We start from the raw sequence: 20,199 nt of genomic DNA on the forward strand, positions 1-20,199 counted from the left end.
TATGGGTGAGGACATGGCAGGTATGTCCAGGAAGGTCCTGGACCAGCCCAGACTTGCTATCTCAGAGGGCCAGAGATAAGGAGCAAGAGGTTTGTGGAGCTCACAAGCATCCTGGCACTCCCTCACTGCCTTCTTTTCCAACCGCAGTGAAGTGATGTGGCTCTCAGAGTGCCTGAGAGTTGTCTTGTGCAGAAGGAGTTCCCTTCTGGTTTGTCAGGTTGAATGAGGACCACTGTCATCAGCAAACACAAGGACAAACCCTTGCATATGAGTATGGTGATGTCCATGGAACTATGGGCCACTTGCCCTCTTACTGCACCTTCTCCTGCATGGGCAAGGAAGTGCATTCCCCCTCCCCCAATGGCATGTGTGCACTGAAGGCTGTTAGCAGCAGGAAGAACCTCTTGTGCCACTGTTCAGCATGTCTGCAGTGGCCTGCTGACAGGGAGGTAAAATAATGGGGTTGAAAGCTTACCTACTGAGCCAGCCTCTCACTCTGCTACCACTGAAACCACTTCTCAGAAGATTCTCCCAACACCTCACAAAGAGGGATTGTCTTCTAGAAGAAAGGTTGTGTGTGTAAGGATTGCGTTGTAAATCATCTTTTTTCATTACCTGTCTAATAAGCATGAGTAAATGTCACACAGACTTGTTCTGAAAGATTTTAAAGTGGTCTGTAGACTATTAATGGACTGCTCAGGGCTTGGGAATGAGGTTTTTAATGAGATGCTGTGCTTGTTTCAAGAACTGTAACAGGCTGAAGATTTGAAGTACTTTCTTCTGAGGTTGTTGAGTTGTTGGTGAACACATATATAAGCCAACTCTTTCTTAAATACACAAATCCACCTAAGTGGTCTAGACATTTCCCCAATTTTTTCAATTATTCCATTTACTCCTTGCTCACAAACTTTGCAGTTACTGTTGGGCCAGTTTAGCTTGGCAAAGCTCTTTCAACAGATGGTTGTCAGTAAACTGTGAGCACGGGGCTGGCAGGATCACACAGTGGTTAAACACTGTGCTGCCACTGAGGTGGGCAGGGAGAGATGGTTGCTCTGCTGCTGAATTCCTCTTTGTCCTGGCTCAATCACTCACAGCCTGCCCACACTTGCAATTTTGTGCACATTAAGACAGGCTGAGGATTTAACATGCAGTAATTTTCCTGAAGGACCTCACCTGTGACCATCCCAGTGGCAGATGAAGAGCTTGTGTTCAGACAATCAGAAGGCAACAACTCTAAGGTCCTCTGTTTCTTCAGCTCCTTTGGCCAATAAATAGGACAATGAGGCCTATTTCTCCCACTGTTTTTGTCTGTACATCCTGCATTTTTTTTCCCCTTCATTCTTTTCTCTTTCTTTCTCATTTTTTTTTATGGCCAAGCACTGAGACTTAGCATCAAGGCAGAGGAAGTAGTATCATGTTGATCCTTTACAGGAGGGCACTGTTCTGTGGAGAGAAGCAAGTGGATGGGTCCCACCAAGTAACCTTCAGTCAGTTGTTCCAACCAGTTTCTGAATTGCCTAGTTTGTTTTGAAGGAACAAAGAAGGAAATGGAGGCTCCTTTGCCATAGTACACAGAAAGAAAGGAAGAAAGGAAAGGAAACACAAAATGCAAATTGATAGAGCTCTTTCCAGGCTCTGCTTTAAGGAGATATAGCCCCTGATAGAGAACACACACACTTACCACGACTTCCTCTATCTTGGAAGATGACAGGAAGGATGAGACCATTTTGCTTTAAGGATGAGCTAAGTTAAATCCTTGAAATGAAACAAAGGCAATTTGTAAAGCTCTGATAAAAATCCCTGTGTATGGTGTAGAAACTTTCCACTGCAGACCAGTGGCTTTGTTATAATCTTATCACCTGCCACTGACTTATCCAAACAACTGCCTCCTACCTACTTATCTCTGTAGAGGGGTGGGGAAAATCACAGTATATAACAAAGAGCTGTGGACCACACACGCACACACATGGAAAATCCTATGTACACGGGACTTGGAATTTCCGAGGCAGAACGCCTCTGATATGAAAAGCGGGATTTATCCTCAGCTTGTTCCTGCTCCTGTTGATGATAGCAGGTATGGAATAACCACAGGTTTACTCTCCATGAAGATTTTACCCAAGCAAAGGAAAAAGTCTTCACCCAACTTCTCATGGCACAACTCCCACTCTTCCAGCTCTCTAGAAGTCTACTCCACGTTAACATCTTCCCAGTGGAAGAATCTATGCAGTGGTCCTCCTAGAAAACCCATCAACTCCTAGCTATGCTGCTGTTGTGAAATCCTTCCCAGCAGGGATGCTTTAGGATGAACAGGTGTCCAATGAGTTACCCACTTCAGCCTTGCTTGGAGTAAGTGCTGATATAGATTGATTCTCCAAGATGAAAGCAAACCTACTTTATGTCACTGATTTGAGAGGATGCCCAGAGAGGTTGTGGAGTCTCCAACACCAGAGATCTTCAAAGGCCACCTGGACACAGTCCTAGACATCCTGCTCTGGGTATCCCTTTTAAAGCAGGGCTTGGAGCAGATGGACACAACAAACCCCCTGTTCTTCTAAGGCTTGCAGATTTTTCAATGCAGTGCAAAGTGTCTTCAAGTTGATGTTGTGGCTGTGGATGATGCAAGAGTGGCATACAGCTAATGGAAGCTGGGATCCATAGAAAGCTGGAATGGGCACCAGCAGCAGTGAGTGTGCTGGGGGGGTTCTCCATTAAGTACCACCACTGAGCCCACTCTGACTCCAACACATTCTTTGCAACTTGCATCTTGCTTGGCTTAATAATAAAAGTTTACCTAATATCTTAACAGAAATATCCTCAGTCTATAGATTTTTCTTGGTCTTTCACCTCTGGACATTAGGAACTCCTATTCCCTGTCTATTTCTTGTGGCAGTGGTGTATTTTTACCACATATGATCTATCAAGCCCAGGCCTGATACTTTGCCTTCCTTGTCTTCTTTTCCAGCCCTTACTCCTGGGGTTCCACTGGCAAACAGATTTGACTCTGCTACCCTAACACAGAGAGTAAAATGGTTCCCAAATTTGACACTTTATATTTTAAATCTGCAAATCAGTTTCCAAACTTAGCATAAATCTATAAATGCAATGTGATTTCCCTTGCCCCTCAGGACCTGCAAGCATGTGGAGTGGAAGTCAGAAAGAAGCCCAAAGGGCCCACTTATTGAAAGGAAGACTGCCAGGAATGCACATATGGCCCAGCACGGCCCTGTGCTCCCCAAGATGCTGCTCTCAGTCTTGGGGGTTTAGTCCCCATGCAGCCTCCACAAGCTGTATCCATGTCTCTGAAAGATGAAGTTGGCCCAGAGCATTGGCTTTGTTGGAACAGCTGTACACAACTGAGAAGCTTTCAGCTCATTATTCCCTTAAACTTCCAAACTGAATTTTGCCTGGGCCAAAGGAACTTCAGCGCTCAGGATCTGCGCATCACATTACTCCTTCCTGAGCAAGGCACTTCATAGTCCTCCCTTTTTTAGCCCTTTCCTATAAATGATCAATCAATTTGTCAATAAGGAGAACACTGGCTATTTTTTTTTTCTTTTCATTCAGTCATTTGCATCAGCACAGTTTACTTTATGAAAGATACAGATCTCTGCAAAACGCTGTTTAAATTTCAGCCTTTACTGCATATCTGTGCTGTTCAAAACCAATGAAGTTCCATGCTTTCGGTTTTGTTAATTTGGGTTCCAGGTTCAGCTTAGTCCAATAGTCACCCTAAACTCAATTAGGGAGCTGAGCTGGATAGCTCCTTCCACCAGCAAGGCAGAGGCGGATCTCACCTGGAAACACCTTCTGCCTTATTCCTGCTCTCTCATTCAGGAAAGGAATACAGGGGAAATTCAAAGATGAAGACACCACCCGAAATCTTTTGCAAGCATTACACTGAGAAAAGGAGGAGGTGAGTGGAAGGGAATGATCAAATAGACAAGCAGAATTTTACAGTTTTAATACTGAGGTTTGAAATCCCTCTAAAAATCCACAAAATATGATGGGAAAGGAGGATGTCCCCAGCAGGTGCTTTAGCGATGTCAGACAGCTCTGGGAAATGGAGGCAGCTCCTGGCAGTGCCATGCAAGCGGCAGTTTTTAAGAAGAACTATTTTTCATTCACTACAATAGGGCTGTTCTAAAGGTCATCCATGCTCTATGTAAACGCTCTCAAGCCGACAACTTTTTTCTTATCCAAACCCAGGGATTGCTGACCGCCGCCTTTTTAGCTGAGCTCTACAAAGGGTTCGCAATGAAACACAAATCCTTCTGAAGCCCGCCTGGTTTCAGATTTCCTTATGAGCTCGAAACTCAACCCAGGTTCGTCCAAAGGTTCAGTGAGGGTTCGTGAACTTTCCTAGCCAAACTGGATTGATTTATGATTTTGTGTCACAACTACACAAATCACGTGGCTTCGGCACACAGCAAAACTCAGTGAGCCCAAGCACCGAGCCAAGCAAATCAGAGCAGCAGCCTCTCCCCTTCCACCCACTCCTCTTCCCATAAAGGGCAGATGCTAACTGTATATCCCCGGTGGCTTTCTGAGCCATCATCTAATAAAAGAATGGATCCTTAAAAAGTTTGCAGGCATCTAGTTGTGCTGATCTGTCAGGAACTTCATCCAATCTCACACGGATTTGTCCAAAATTCAAAACATAACAAAGTGAAAACCAGATGCTCACACTCAAGTGTCTCAGTTCTTATCCTGTTGACCAAATAGCTGTGCTGATCTCTGCACGCAGTTGAGCACACAGCAGATAGTGGCTTTCATCTGAGGTATTGGTGAGGTAACCAAGCACGAAGGAGACTGCAGGACACACTGGCAACTCAGGCAGTCACAGATCTGAGCTTTGCTATCTTCCCCAACTCCATCCATCCTGCCTGACAGCCGTGGGTACCAAACCTCATTGTCCCAGTGATGTGGAGCACCTCACTGCCCCTTATGTTGCTCTGCAATGTGCGCAGCACCTCAGCAACACGCAGTCTGTGTCTGTTGGATTGAATGCTCTCACTGCCACACTCCAGCCATAAGCCTGTGGTTTTCGTTTTACTGGTCTGGGAGGCAGGCACGGGAATTCCATCCCAACTGCTAAACATGCTGCTGGGATGTGGTGGCAGTCTATCATCCTGCTACATGACACCATGCCACACGAAGTAGTGACACGGCAGCATTCCCAGGCATCAGCAGCCCCACTGCTATTTATGCAGCTTTAAATGTGGATACAGCAAATGGTGATGCCTGCAATAAAAGCTGAGACATAGCATGCTGATAAGCACTTAGGGTCAAGAGATCTGGGCTTTCTTGTAGTGGGTAGTTCATGTCCCTGCCTCAGAATTACTGGGCTAGTGCTGTTCTTGTGGTGCTGTGGTTCATGTGGGCTGCAGCCACTTGTCATGTTGCTGCCAGCTGGTACAGCCCCACGTGGGGTGGGTGAAAGCCAAGACAAACATGTGTCATGAGCTCATTATGTCTTAGCTCACACCACAGCTCGTGAGCTATCTATCTCCTCACTGCTGTGGGGGCCTTGAAATCAGTTCAGCTGCCTCTCCAGTGTGGATTTTGGATTGTTGTGCTGTCTTTCCTGAAAAAAAAAGAAAAAAGAAAAAAAGAAAAAGCAAAAAATATTGATTCAGTTGAAAATGTTGACTCAAACCATGCTGAGGTCAGAGTATGATAAAAGCTTTGTGCACAGAACTCTCTTTATCTGCAAAGCCAGGATTTTTATGCAAGACCCCAGGGAATAAAATAAGAAAGGATTTCCAGCACGGTACATGAAGAAATGCAGCTTGCACTCTCACACACAAAATGCCTGAGCCCGTGTGCCAGTGAGTGCCAAGGCACACCCCTGATCACCTGCTCAGTACTAGTGAGGACCCTGGAACCCTCACTTGCCACAGCAGGTGAGATGATTGCATGGGAAACATGAGTGGAGGCTTTGGTCTGGTTTCTTGTGCCAGAAGAAAGATCAATGAAGGCCAGTGCTGTGGCCAGAGTCATACTGGGGTGATGGAAAAGCCACAGTGCCCAGTGAAACCAGAAGTAAAATGTCTAAAGACTCTCAGTCACAACCTGGGCACAAAGAAATGAGCGCTCATGGAGCTTGTGTGCTCCTTCAGAGATGTATAGACATTGTATGGAGCACGTCTCCCTGTAGAGCCCTTGTGTTCTCAAGAAGGACCACTGAAGATTTTGGCAGCATCCAGAAGGCTTCCTGGTCACATCAGCCAGAGCAGAGTCAGAGTGGGGAAAGCTGGGTAGGGCTGTGCTCCCTACGCCCACTCAGTGAGCAAGCAGAGGGCTCAGCCAGGTGGGCTGAAGCCCTTCCCTCCAATGGGAGCTTTGAATCCCATCCCACAGTAGATTAAAAGCTATAAAGGAATTTTTAAAGTATGCCCCTAGCCCAGTTCTGTTTTATCCTCTGGATATCCTCTGCTGTGATGGTACCACAATGTAGCATCTGCCATGCTGCCAGAGGTGGAGGGGAGCGGGCTCCAGCGTGCACAGATAGAGCGGTGTCTTTGGCAGCTGGCAAAGCCACTGTCTCAGGTTTCCTTTCATTTTAATGGCTCAAATACCTCTCTCAAAGTCTGCATCTGATTTTCAGGGCACGACCTTGATTTTACATCAAACATTCCCTACGTCTCTCCTCATCCCACTGCTGTCTGGCTAGATTACTGATGCTAGAGCTGATCTTTCTATTAAAATATTTGGGTTCTATTATTTTTCTAACCCAAAGCCCATCTCAAATGCACAGACTTGTTCATCCTCTCCTCAAGGGCTCCTGCACTTTGATTCCTTCTCCTCACCACCGCTGCCAGATAGATGTGAAATGCGGTGTATATGTAGCTCAAGGCAGACTCCATCTGCTGCTTACTTACTACTGCCATAGGTAGCTGCTGTGATCCTCTTCTTCATAAAACAGCTCATGAACACCCACCATCTGGAGTACATCCGACGTCATTGGTAGCTGTTGCAAAATGAATGTGGCTGTTAGAGAAGTCCCACTGACAGCACAGGTGTGTCCTTATGCATGGGTTAGTGGGCACGGTGGTGATGGGTTGTTGGTTGGACTAGATGGTCTAGTAGCCTTTTCCAACCTTAATGATTCTGTGATTCTATGATTTAGAGAAAACTTTGTACCTAGTGTCAAACTTCAGGGCTGTTCCCCCAGCAGCACTGAGAGATAGGATGTGGGTTGGACTCAGGGCCTGCAGGGGCTCTGAACAGGAATCAGCCTGCTTTTGAGATCTACTACGAGAGGTGGGATGCGCTATGGAAGCTGAAACCTTTCCAGATGACACAGAGCATCGCTCAAAGAAATCAAGCTGAAAACGCAGTGAGAAAACATGATCACAAAACAGAAACAAGCAAAAAGAAGCTTCAAAAAGCCAAGAATAAACATGTACCCGCATTTCCGCTTTGTGACTACGTACCCTGCATAGTTAGAGCTACCGCCATGAGCCTGATTCAGCTCATGCGGCCCTACAGTCTTTTTTCCTGCCCATGTGAGCACTGCCTGAAGAAGGGTCCCCCAAGACAGCCCCACTGTGAACTCCCTGCACTTTAGCCGAGGGGGTGACCCCAGCAGAGTTCAGCTTTGTGCAGGCAGGATGTGCGGGGAAGATCCCCTCCCTGCCCCTCAGGGCTCCACGTGCTGTCACAGGCCCTTACTAATTGGATACATCTGACCCACCGATGTCTTTGAAAGTCCTCCAACAAGCTGTTTCAAGAAACACATTTGGTTTCACACTGAATTTGCGGTCTGAAAGTTTAACCAGTTGGAGCGGTCTGAATTAAAGCTGATCTTTCCATAGCGAATAAATCCCATATTGAATCCAGACACCTCCTGGTCTCAGTTTTCCTCTCCACTTACTCCACTCATTCTTTATGGGGAGAAAAGAATGGAAACTGTAAAGGTCTGAAACCCACTGTCCAGGGAGGGAGTTTGTTGAAAGATGAACAAGCAATGAATTCTGCTTTCTTGCCCCACAGCGCTTGTTATATCTTGGACAGCTTTTCAACAAATCTCAAGCCAAAAGCAAACTGCACTTAGATGAGCTACTGCAAGTGTGAAGGCAAGGTGGCATGAAGGAAGAGGACTCTGCTCACCAAGCGTACATTGACACAGATCATTTTCACTTTCCTGAAGGGACTCCCCTACAGCCTCATGCAGAAGGGTCCCCCTTTGCAGAAGCCCCAAGTGCTGATGAGAGGAAAGGAAGCAATGCCACATCCTGGCTAACAGGCAGGATTGCTGAGCCACAGGCAGCTGATGACTTCCCAGGAACTGAGGGAACCTCAGAAATAGAGTTAGTGATGAAATCTCTGCCTCCTGGGCCTGAGAATAATCCCTTACCTCTCTGAACAAGCTACATCCCCAGTCTGTAGGCAGCCTTCTTGTGTGGGCATGGATATTTTCCATCTCAATTAATTCAGACTTAGTAAAAATGAAAAAAAGTGGTGTCTCTTGTGCTTTAGGCCTCATCAGGGTGGGATTCATGGCACTGGCAAGATAACTCTATTTGAATTTCATTTCTGCTACTGAGCAGCATCCTGAACACTTTGCAATTTGCAAATCGTGTACCGAAGTGATGCATCTAAAAGAAAAAGACTGGTTGCACATATTTAAGCATCAGGAAACACACTGGTAGAACTCATACCGATAAATAAATTCTACAGGTCTCAGTGTGGACAATATAGAAATGCATTATGAAACGAGAAAAAAATAATCCTTATAACAATATTTACCGCTTTCTAGAAGAAACACTAATGACGATGCTGAAAAGTTGAATTCATGTTTTTGTGCCATGCTTGAGAAGAAAAAGATGGTATATTGTGATCACGTAAGGATGATAAAGGTGCTCTCCAATGAATGGCTGGGAAGAATGATAGACAACAGCTGTTAAGGATACATAGTTTTCAATTGCAAAACCCTGATAACTTCTACTTTGCAGTCCCTACAGGGCTGGCTGGGAGACCTTTGACCATTGGCATTATTTTTAATAACACTAGAGGTGCCAATATAGTTCCGGGGACTGGAAAAGCTCTAAGTGTTTACCAGGGGTCCTCAATTCCGGGGCTTTTCTCACTATTCATGACCCTTCCAAACGCTGCAGTTCTGTGATTCTCTGGTCTACTAGGATTATTTTTGGCCCCCATGCAGTGTTACGCAATCCCAACATCTCCTATGCACAGAGGTGCTGCTGGTAGGTATGGGATGCAGTGCTGCACTACAAGGATGCTTGCTTGCAACAGCCGGCCACTGGGTTTGAGCCATGGTTTGCTCTCTCTGAGATCACAGCCAAGCTGTGCACAGCCCTGGTCTGAGAGCACACACAGGAGTTGTGCAGCACTGCCAAAGCTCAGCACCCAGCATCTGGGTAGATAATGTCTGAATCACTATTTAGGCACTGTCATGTTTATTAATATTTCCAAATTGGTCTAAGCCTCGTGCACATCATTACATGGGCAAACAATAAACAACCTCCATTTAGCAAATTCGACACCCACAGCGTAGAGCTGGTTATTGTGCTGCAGGATTAGCTCCACATGCCGCCTCTTGCTGAAATCCCAGCTCAGCAATATCAAGCCTTTACAAAGGCCCCGGAGACTCCCTGGGCTCCATCTTCTTTACACTGTCTAGAAGATAAACGTGTGCAGGAGAAACTGGTGTAGAGCATTATGCAGACATGAAAGGAGGGGAAAGGAGCCTCTTGGCATACCCTGGGATAGCAAGGGCTGAGCAATCAGGGCATCCCACCTGCCCCACAGTACTCATTAGAATGCACAGCCAGGCACAGCACCAAGCTGCCAGGCATGGGTACCCTGCTTCGGGGGCGGGCAGCTCTGAGCAAACACCTGCTTCCCTCTGGGACAGGATCCAGCCAGAGCCCGCTGCTGTCAGGACAGAAAAGCCCCTTCATAACACCAGATGATGTCATCTGATAGAGAAGAAGGAAGCGTTTAAGCACAGAGCTCCGTACCAGCAGCAAACCTATTAAAAAATCTAACCAGAGAAAAGCCCTAGATTTAATGTGCCATCCCCCTCTTTTTAGGGCCTCTGAACTGCCCTCAGTTTCCAGGTGAACCTTGAAGGCCAAAGTGAAATGTCACCTTTGACCAAGGTGGTCCTGCATCTGCTCGCACACTGAGACATAACTGAGTAATTCCCAATGCACTGGTTACCCCAAGTTTAAACCCACAGCAAGTGTTTCAACCCCACTGCCATGATCGCTCAAGGGTGGTGCCACAACCCAAACACCAGTCTCCAAGACAAAAGGCCTTATAGACGACATCTTCATGCCATTCCCACATCACCCAGCAAGCCTGTAGTGCCTTGGGTCATTCTGGGGGGCAGGTTGTTGTTGGATTTTAAGCACCCAGCAAGTACTGTACCCCAACTCCACTGCCTTTGGGGTGGTAGCAGATGGTTCTCAGGTGGTGGTTGACAGGAAGGTAATGCACAGCCAGAGTCACACACAGGGGAGCTGTGGGGACTGGACACCACTCAGATCCCAGCCCTGCCCTCCTAACACTGGAACTGTGGAGCCATGAAACTGCACCACCCGTCATCTCAGAATGAGCAAACACCCCGTGAGCTCTGCAGGAGAGCCCTTAAAGGCTTCAAGGGGCATGTGAGAGGAGCACAGGACATCGGGTACTGTTTCAAACCCTTCAGCCGTTTCCCTGCGTGACCTCCAGCAAGCAATTTGCTCCTTTCCTTCCCACAGCCAAGTGCAATGAGAGCATTTGTTGCTCCCCCCGCAGGCTGAGTCTTTATCCAATAGAGGCTGTAATTTGCAGTTTTCCTTTCTGCGGGCAAACAGCACTTACCTGCACGGGAAGGGGCGGGAGGGACAATCCATGGTGAGCGAAATGCTTTGCCATAGTGTTTCAAAAACGCTCGGAGTTGGCCGACGGTATGCAAATGACCGTCAGCCGCTAATCCTTGTTTGTGCTCTTGCAGTACTCTGGAAAAGGAAAACATTTGCATGAAAATCAGATTGTTGCTCCGGCCTTGTTTGCTCATTTGGGGACTTGTTTCCAAGAGAAGGACGCCTATCTGCTCCATCAAGGCTCTTTGTTAAACAGGGCTTTTTATAACATTTTCCTCCCCTCCATTTGTCCGAACAAGGCTTTTGATTATCCGCAGCTCAGCGCCAATTAACAAGCGATCCGAGTTAGCGCTGGCTCAGCCCGGCTCTGGCAGCCCCGGGCATCAGCACAGCTCCTTGTTAACCCCATTCCCCACCATCACCACCGGAGGTGGGAGCAGGCTGGGAAGGTGAAATTCTCATACAGAAACAGTATTTGCAGAACGTCCAAACTCTTGAAAGCTTCAAACCCTGGATATCCAAGCAGAAAGCCCTTTCATATGATGAAAAGCCACATTTCTTGACCAAGAGTTTTGAACATCCCCAAATAAACACCCAAAGCAATGTTGTGGCCTTGCTGCCTCAGCCTTGGAGCAGTGAGGGCTTTTACTCCCGAACCTTTTGCACTCATTGCCATTGTGAACTCCTGAACTCCTTGCTAGATGGATGCTTTGGTAAAACCACTAACACAGCTGAGGGTGAGGCAGCACCTGCTGCATTGTCCAGCTGCTCAGCTCTCAGCTAACTGGAAGGCCAGGGACTTCCTCTATCTTTCCATTTTTAAGGTTGGGCAGTGTAATCACTGTACACAAACAGGATGGGGTTTATTTAAGGCTGCCATTGTGTGGATGAAAATGAATGACATCATGACAACATAACCCACTCTTAGTGTTGTAGACACTTCCTTGGTGGGGAAGAAAGGTGAAAAGGCACCCGTATATTCAGACACATCCCTTGCAGCACTTTTGTAAATGCACTTTGGAGCACCTGAACAGCTTTCTGCTCATGTCAGAGTTGCAGCATCCAAGTTCTGCCAGTTTCTGGCAGCGTTACAGCAGCTTCCTTCCTCCAGGATCAGGTTTCCACTGTGCAGACAGGCACAGGTCTGTATCTGACTTCAGGTCATCCACCAAAAGGACTTAAAACTCATCTCCCCTGACTGTGATGAGGACCGTGGTCACAAGTAACATTGGTAGCTGAGCCAGGAACTGATCTAAGATCTTCAAATGCTTTTTCCAGATGATGTTTCTTTTCCACACCTGCCTTCTTTCCTCCCAACTTAGCCCAGCCTCCCAGCTTTGAAGGACAATAGTCTCCCCCAGATTTTAAATAGGAGTTCTTCTCTCTGAATAGCAGAGGACTTGGATTCTCTTTGTTTTACTAAGCTCTGCTGTTGTTACAATGCTAACAACAGATTCTCAGAAAAATACTTTTGTTGTTTTAAAAAACTCAGGCCAGATTTTGTATAACAGGCTCCTGTGAGGAACAAACGCTTGCAGCAGTTGTAAAAACAGCCTGTTTTCAAAACAGCCCTCATCATACAGCTGTAACTAAAGCAGTCTGAAGGCCACTGCTGCCAGGAGCGCTGAAACTTCATTACCTTCCCTGCTTGTCAAGTGATGCTTCACCGCTCTGCCTGGCTGAGCAGCTCTGTGTACCCCAACACTGCATTTTACAGCGACTCCAAACCACTGTGACAGAATCACGCTTGGTTTGCCACCTTCTCATGTTCTGCTTAAGAAAGTAAATTGAATTAGAAACTCTCATGAGAGGTTCATTTCCAAGGGCAAGGAAGGTAAGGTCATAAAGATTTCTGTAAAAGCTCGTATCCATCATACTGTGAAAGTTCTGGTGCCTATGGCAGCAGCAGCCTTTGTTCTGATGGTGTTAAGGTAGGGTATTCATTCTTCACTTGCTGAGAGCAATTCCATGCTGGGAAATATCCAGGGGAGTGGTGAATCAGCCAGACACCAGAGTGGCACTCAGCAAGCAAAGAAGGGGGAAAAGAGCAGATTCAAACAATGAGGGAGGTTCTGAATGTCACAGGTTTATGATCATCTGAAAACTTCCAGTAAAGACCAGGAATAAACTCACTTGACCCACATTTCCAGTTTGGCAATGTTCCACATGAGCTTGGCCTTAGCAGTCCCCTCAGAGTCAAGAGAGAGATAAAGACACCAGCAAAGTGCTGTTCATCTGCCTGATGTTAGAAGCATGCTCTGGTGAGGTGACCTGTGCACAAGTTTCCTCCCACAACTGTAGCTCAACGGTAGACATATACATTATGTGTATGTGGGCGTCAGTGTGTGAGCCTCACCAGAGATGTATTTCTGAAGGAGAGCAGCTACCAAGTCACGCCAGCTTATTGCAGGCATTGCTTGGTGGCCTTCTGGGGCACATGTGAAAGGACATGGTGCCATACCCCTCCTTTAACATATGGGAAAGCAGTGTATACTTATAAATGTGTAGTACCAGATTTAAACAAAATAATTCAGTTTGGTAGTGATCATAATTGCTCTGCCTGCCTCCCATAAGCCTATCAGAAACTGATTTCTACTAGGTCCTGCTAAAAGCACATCACTGTACTGCTGTCACCTGCTTGCCATTGCATGCCTCCCCCAGCCTCGGCAGGGCTGTCCCCAGCACAGCAATGGGATTTTTTGTCCCTAGCTTGAGCACGATGGATCTCCGGCCCCAAGCAACCTGTGTTATTGTGAGCGCTGGCTGGATTTATTTATGCCTATGGCATAAATAGTCCTTCTCCTCTGCAGGACACGTAATGCTGCTGGAATCCAGCATGAGGAGGCACATGCACGGGCAGCAGTCTTCAGCATGGTGCATGCAGGTACACGCATGCACAGCCAGCCCTGCATGGCAACGCTGAGGGCAGTTCCCCTCTGTGAGCAGGATCTGTCATTCCCTGTTCCTTCCAGCTGCTGCCCTGACTGCTGCGAGGTACTCTGGGGACCCTGTCCCTTTCAACAAAAATGAAGGGATTTGGTCAGAATGCAAAAAGAATTGTGCAGACAGCCAGTGTGCAGACCCTGCACGTTATCGCCATATTAGAAAGCGAGTTTTCATCCCACAAGGGAAAAGAGACATCTGAAAGAGGGCTGTCGTGAAGAAATGGGAAGACCCACTGCTTAAACTGCAGTCCATTTAAATAGAGAGTTTGTGTATCATGGCTGTGTTTCACACAGAAGGACCTGGCCCACACTTCCACTGAATGTGTGGGAAGCAGAGCATCAGAAATAAAAGCATGGGAGCAAAAACAGATGCCAAAAGCAAAAGAAGAAAGGGTACAGCGTGGCTCTGAAAGTAAAGAAATATTGTTCATGCAGAGGGATGACGGGAGGGCTGTGTTGCTGCCAGAGTGTCTGGAAGTGGCACAGGATTTCCTTGCAGTGCTCCTGCTTGGCATATACCACCCTGCTGAGATGGGACACCTCGCTTTGCACTGGTTCCGCACCTAACACCAAAGAGCCACAACTCTTCCTTTGGAGAGCCATTTCAATGGTAATAACTGCGTAGAGCATGGTGCCTTGGTACCTATAGTTATCCGAGGCTGCAAAACCACACATATTTATTTTAAAACAAAGTGATTTTAACCATTAGGACCAAAGGCAGCTTTTTGCACACAGCTCTCCCCCCAGGCTAGCCCATCACTGTACAGAAGGGAACAAAGCAGAGGTGCAGCAGGAGCAGAAGCTGTGCCAGGTGCCAGTGCTAAGCTGTGCCATGCCGGAATCTGGTCCTTCTTCCCAGGAAGGCAGTGGCTCCAGGCTGCCTCCGTCTCATCTCATGTCCACCAGGAAAGCTCAGCCTCTTGGCAAGCCATCTTGTTCTCTCAACTGGGAATAGCACTATTTTTGCCAAAATATACACTCAGGTCTTGGATTCAGCAATGCTGCATCAGCAGCTCATAATCAAATCAACACGGGCCTGATTGTTTATTGGAAAGAAAGAGGAGGGGGAAATAGTGATTTGATGGGATTCAATACAAAGCAAACAAAGCATAGGAGAGGGGCCAGTCTTTGCACAGGACAGGAAATCTTTTTAGGGGACTTGTAAGCGCTCAGACCTTGACCTGCTCCCTCTCTGTGCAGCCAGGGTTGGGGGTGGGTGTGAGTTGGGGGTCCAAGCAGGATGTGAGGGAGGAGTGGAGTGCTTGTTTGTGCAGGGCAGGGCGTGTGTGAGAGCTGTCAGCACAGCAATGAGGAGAGAGAAAATACGGAGGGAGGAGAGGAGGAATGCTATAAAATGTAATATGCAAGCTGCCAATCATATCCGTGATGGTTTGTGCTTGGGATACACAGCTTTCATCTTCTCTCTTTGTTTTATATGCATTTCTTCCCTTTCTGGCTCAAGCAGAATCCATTCCCCAAGGGCAGAAAATACTGGCTTTCCAGCCTCTTCTGTTTACTGTCCTGGATTCCTGGCTGAAGCAATGCTTTTTTATTTGCTTGTTTTCTTTTGGTTCAGTTCCTGGGGTTTTGGACTGCTGCCACCTGTGATGTTGGAGACATTGCTGTCCTTTCATCACTGCATCTCAGTGAGGTCCCTTCTGCACCCAGGGGTGGCCATATGAAACACCTGAATGGAGGTGCTGAGCTTTCAGCCCTCCTTAGTCTTTCTGTTGCCGTCTGCCCTCAGCATATACAACAGCAGAGTGACTGCAGTCCCCAGCCTGACTCTGCAGGCGCTGATGAAGCCCTTGGGGTAGCTGTAGTTTATCTCACTGTGCCCCTGGAAGCATGAAGCTCCTTGACACCAAGCTGAAGGTGGCTGAGACCTTTCCATTTACCACTGCAAATGCATTTTTCTGTTTATCAAATCACCCCGAGGGAGTCCTCCACTGCTCTGCAATCAGCTTAATCCCACTCTACCAGCAGCCTGCAGCTCAAAGTGCCTTCTGCATGAAATCACCCTTCGCAGGGCTAGCTGCAGGCAAGGATGGACATCACCTGCTGCCAGCGTGATCACCTTCAGCTGCCAGCACTGCCTCAGAGGTCATCCTGTGCATCCCCACATACCCCTGCTACCACTCCACTAAAAATTAAGCCAGTAGGTTTTCCTGGGTGCAAATTCACTATGGATCAAAGCCTATTCCTTTTGCTGCCACAGAAGTACAATTTAAGGCATATGAGGAAGAGGTAAGACAACTTTCAGACCTACTTAACAGGTACCACTGAGCTGCAGCAACCAGTCAAGCATTCATCGAGCTCTTTGTGGCAGTGGAGTGGTGTGTCCCCCTCCACTACCAGCGCAAGGAGCTGTGGTTCACCACCCTTGGGCTGATCTAAGAGGTTTTCCTTGCTTATGGGGGTATTCAGGAAACTGAGCAGCCATCCTAGAGAGATGGCAAACTGTTTCCAAAGAGGCAACACTTGATGCAAATTTCAGGCTTGCTGGCCTGAAGTTCATCCTTATATTTATCATCTTGGTTAAACAGTTGGAAAAGCTGAAAATAGAACTCCTTGCAGATTTTGGAAGTAGCACAATACTGGTGCTGAGCTTCTGAAAGGGACTTTTTAGTTTCTTTTTATTACAGTCCCTCCCCCCAAACAAAACTGTTGGAAAGTCTCACTGCAAACGGAATAGTTTCATTTTCATCACATAGTTCTGTGGCAGAAAATAACCTCTTGGATGCTGATGACACTCAACACTGTTTTACACAGCCATCAAAACATTGCAAAACGATGAATATCAGCTGACACGTGTGTCTTCAAGACCTTCTCAGTTTTCCAATTGGATTGCCTTGCGCCTTTTTGGTAATCCACCTCTGCTCATCAGATTCAGATAAAGCCCTCAGGATACAAGGGAGATGAAGCTTCATATTCAACCTTCTGGGTTTAATAACCTCTGGGTTATTTTCTCCATGTTTGTCTAGCAGGTTAATCACTGCTGGACCTACTGTCTTCTGCCAGTGAGGAACAAACCTGCCTCTGGTAAGACCAACTCAAGCTCAACAAAGCAGGCTGACAGCATAGAGAAACCCATAAGAGTATACTTTCCTTCAGATTGGATGTTTTAAGATATGTTGCCTACCTGAAGAGTTAGTAATTCAAAAGCAAAGTTGAACAGGACACAATCAAGGCTGTCATGGCTCTCCAGGGACAGGGCTTATGAATGACACTGAGGTGGGGCTTTGCTGAGTCACCAATTGGTCTTGTTTAACTTGGCCACATCTATGGAAAACCCCTTGTAACTTGGCCCTCTTTGGTAATTTCACACCTTTTAACATCAGTCTTTCTTTTGTTAACTTGTCCCCTTAGCTTTATGTCAGATAGAATTATTTTGTTCTGTTCTTTCCTTTTCTTTCAGTTTTTGGCAAACCAGTAAAAGGGCAAGTCTTCAACTACCTGCTTTCTACCTGATGATGACAAAAGCTACTAAGGACACCTGGCCCAGTGAAAGTAGGAAAAGCATTTGCATTAACAGCGGATGCCTCATCCACTATTGCACTCCTGATTTACAGAATGCACATCCGAACTTACAGACATCTGGAAACACGCATTTTCCCCAATCGATTGCCAATAACCCTGATATGGCACACACCACAGGCACACACGCATCCTCCACTTGACATGACGGAGCATGCATCTTTAGTTCCCTTTCATGTCTGCCTCTTAGTACAGAGATAGCTTAGGCAACAGGGCATCATCACCACAGCCCTGGAGCAGGAGGAAAAGACTTAGGGCTCCATTCTGGATGAGGACCTATAAACATCATCGTGGCTGTGTTATCTGTGCCTGATCAGGTATAACTTAATTTCCATTGGGAAATTTACATTGCTGGCTTGCATGACAGCATGGCCAGGGAGCTGCCATGGATGCTAAGGGATAGCTAACCTTGGCATTTCAGATGGGCTGCTTCCAGATTCCTTTATGCAATTGGTTTCTGTGCTTTGCAACAGTTACAGAAAGGAAAAGAAAAACAAACAAGCACAAGAAAAACAAACAAATAAAAAAGAACCCACACAACTTTCATTAGCAATTCAGTATCAATATTTTGTTAGCAAGTTTCCACGTTGATCATACAGCATGGTATACTATGCTATATGATATAGTACACTATACTGTAGTGTAGTTATGTTGGAGCTGGAGCTGGTTAGAGTTGTTTATATGTATTTACTCCATAATGAACACTGAAGTTATGATCAGATCTGAGGGTTTTTGTCCCTGAAGTGGTGCTGTGCTGAATATGAAAGCTGGCCTCATCAAGATCAGGCTTCAGTCAGAAGCATAGGGGGCAGAGTTATTGCTTCTAGAATATTGCTTCTAGAATACCAGATCTCCAACAGGACCCAGAAGGTATTCCCCTTTTGTCTGCCAGTCCTGGTTATAGAGCTGCAACACAGACAGACAGATCAACCTGAACACCACTAAGCACAGGTTCCTAGCTGAAGCACATGCCTTATATAGCTGCTGCACATTGTGTTCACATCCCAGCCCAGATGCTGGAGGTGTTCATCTGCAGAACCCTGTTGGGTGCTTGTATTACAGCATTTGGATGTAACTCTCTAAAACCTTTGGATGAAATGCTTCTTGAAAATGAATAGAAACGTCAAAGCAGTAAGCAAGGGCCAAGATCACATGATACACATGAATAGCAAGACAGCAGTTTGCATTTTGCTCTTTTGCAGGAAGAGAATTGAAGCAGCCCTTCCACAGCATTTTCCCTGACATGCTTGAAATGCAAATCTGCTGACTTCTCTTTGCACTTCTCTTAGGAAATATCGCTTGTGTCTCTATTTTGGTAATGATTTTGTCCATTTGTCCCTTTATTCATTTGTCAAAATAGAAAGGCCAAGAAGCACAATTCTATTCTTTATGTCTGACCACACTAAGATAAAAAGTTGCACAAAGAAAAGTGTTTTAAAATGATTGAAGTGTGTGCAAGGAAACTTGAATTACAAAATTAAATAGGTTAATTAAGCAAACAAAAAAAGAAGTGTATGCTGTGCTTCTTTTGCATCTCATAAGAAAAGCAACCTGGCATTTATGACAGACGTGCTGTGAGAACATAATCTCAGTGATCCTTTTCTTTTTTCACATGTCTGAAGTCCCTGTATTTTTATTTAAGCAGTGAATTGGTTGCTACATTTGCAGATAAAAATACCTTCCCAGACATGCTTTGGAAAGAGAAAAGGATGGGATGGCCTTTTTGTACAACTTGATAGATCTCCTTGGCATTTCGAACTGAATAGCAAACACTATAAATCATGTCAACAGCGCAGCCAGCATCCAAACCCCAAACATGCTGCAGTCCTAGGTCCAAATACAAGCCACCGGTCAATAGTATTTCTCTAAGCCTTTGTTTTTCAACTGTTAAGGATGGTGGATGAGAAGTAGTAATGAGTGGTAGGTTTGGCCTGAAACACTGCAAGGAGCAAAGCATCCTGATACTCACTGGCAAAGGCCGAGAAACTAGGTTGTTTTCTAAAAACTGTTTGTGCAATTAATGGTAAATTTCATTGTTTTCATCCTCTGTCTGTCTTTCTGTCTGCAACCTTGAGCCATTTACTCGCTTGAGTCCAACTTGACCTCTATCTCAGACAGTTTACGTTCCTGTGGGTTTTGTGGAAATGAGTGGCTGGATAGAAAGGCGTGAAAGTGCTCCTCAGCTGGAGGTGAAGGCCCCAGTATGAGGTGGGCAGCTGTCTGCTGTTTACTATTTGCAGACAGAAGATTCAAAGGGCCATCATGCCTTACCTTTGAGAAGAGGAATTCAATGGAAACAGTGGAATGTGTTAAAGCAATTGATTATTTTTTAAGTCCCTATTGTGTGGAAGGTGCAGATGCATAGCATACTTTCTTGCAGTACAACCAATGGAAACTCCAGTATTAAGTTAGCAAAATATTTTTGTTATGAACTACTGCTGTCAGGTGTAGCAGCCCAGTATCCATATGTTGAGAGCTGATTTGCTCAGTAGCCATTGCAGTGATTCTGCAGAAGCTGCTGTTCTGCTGCATCAAGCTATACACTCTCTAGGACATACTAACTCCACTTAGTCCCACCTCACAGAAAAGCTCTCACATCTCAGAGCACAGGGGTCATCCCTGCAGGATTTTAGACTCACAATTTACATTTTCATTTGCTAAATGGTAGAAGAAATAGTTTGAAAAAGCACTGAATAACCTAATGAAATGGAGGCCTGAGTTTTCATGAGGTTACCACACTTACCACAACTTTGACTGTAATTGCATTAATAGCAGTCGGAGTGTTTAATCTGCTATAATTCACTAATTGCAAACCTTTTTCCTGTACAAAAATTTGGGGGGGATTTAAAGACTTCCTAAAGGGCTGTCAGCTCAGCTAA

The 20,199-nt window shown here is 46.1% G+C and overlaps 1 long non-coding RNA gene across 1 annotated transcript; it reads right to left on the minus strand.

Moving 5' to 3' along the window:
* Positions 1 to 3,946: 3,946 nt before the first annotated feature.
* Positions 3,947 to 11,075, minus strand: LOC107311423 (uncharacterized). The gene is made up of 3 exons (XR_001554062.3): positions 10,837 to 11,075; positions 6,882 to 6,970; positions 3,947 to 5,584 (listed from the first exon to the last, which is right to left on the minus strand). It is a non-coding gene; the product is annotated as an uncharacterized LOC107311423 (long non-coding RNA).
* Positions 11,076 to 20,199: the final 9,124 nt, after the last annotated feature.

The sequence above is a fragment of the Coturnix japonica genome, chromosome 3, assembly GCF_054131305.1.
Source record: "Coturnix japonica strain WE chromosome 3, WE-NBRP24, whole genome shotgun sequence".
NCBI classification, from domain to species: Eukaryota; Metazoa; Chordata; class Aves; order Galliformes; family Phasianidae; genus Coturnix; species Coturnix japonica.